A 1,308-nucleotide genomic window follows, 5' to 3' on the forward strand; every position below is an offset into this window, starting at 1 on the left:
TGGAATCCCACTCAGAGGTAAGTCCACTTGAGGATTTCTCTCCCTTTCCTCTGCCCCTCCCCCACTATTGGCAGGTGGGTGGGCTTTCTCCCTCTCTCAAATAAATAAATCTTTGGTCTCCTGTGTGCCTCAGTGGTTGAGCATCTGCCTTTGGCTCAGGTTGTGATCCCAGGGTCCCTGCATGGAGCCTGATTTTTCTCTCTCTGCCTAGGTCTCCGCCTCTCTCTGTGTCGCTCATGAATAAGTAAGTAAGTAAATAAATAAATACATACATCTTTTTTAAAAATTAAAAATGCAGGTGGCTATAAATTATATTACAGAATACATTTTATGCTAAAGTTTGCATATTCCTTTTGGGGTAATCATTTTTTAAAAGATTTTATTTATTCATTAGGTAAATTGTGTGTGTGTGTGTGTGTGTGTGTGTGTGTGTGTGTGTTTCACACAGCAGGAAATGTTTGAGATTCATTCATGTTGATCTACATATCCCTAGGTTGTTGCTTTTAATTGGAGAGTGGTACTCAATTATATAAATATATTTGAGTTTATTTATCCATTCCTCTCCATTTTTGCATTTTTGTTAGTGTTTCAGTTTGGAATGTACTAGTGATCATGTTGAACAGATAAAAAGTTAAAGGAATCAAAAAAAAAAAAAAAGTTAAAGGAATCAAAAAAAAAAAAAAAGTTAAAGGAATCATTAAGATAATTAGTATTTGAGAATATACTCCAAGATAAATAATATGTATGGGTCAGTTCCAGGCCACCATCTGATTCTGTAAATAAAGTTTTACTGGATGACAGTAAGCCCATTCACTTCTAAATTGTTTATACCTGCTTTCATGCTATCATGGCAGAGTTGAGTAGTTGTGACAAAGAACATATGACCCACAAAGTCTAAAATATTTTGATGTGACTCTTTGTAGAGAAAGCTTGCTAATTCCTATTCTAAAATGATTATCAGACTGATTAATGCTGGATGAGCTCTGCACCCAGTCAAAATGTCTTCACTGGATTAAGTTGTAATATTAGGACTTTGATTTTTCTTTAAATAAATACAAAATGGCGAAAGGCCATGGAAATAATATTTCTCCATCTTTTATTTAAAAAACACTTAATTTTAGGTCATTGACCATTATTATGTAATACAATGTATCTTAAAATATTAAAAATGAAAAATTACCTGAAATTTCTCAAAAGGATATGGTGTTACAAAGCAATGTGCATTTTCCTTTACTAAACCACGAAACTATGTAATGCATAATATTTCCCTTTCTACCCTGGTATCCGGAAGAGTTGAATTTAATATTC

Source organism: Vulpes lagopus, chromosome X (assembly GCF_018345385.1).
Source record: "Vulpes lagopus strain Blue_001 chromosome X, ASM1834538v1, whole genome shotgun sequence".
In the NCBI taxonomy this organism is placed as follows: domain Eukaryota; kingdom Metazoa; phylum Chordata; class Mammalia; order Carnivora; family Canidae; genus Vulpes; species Vulpes lagopus.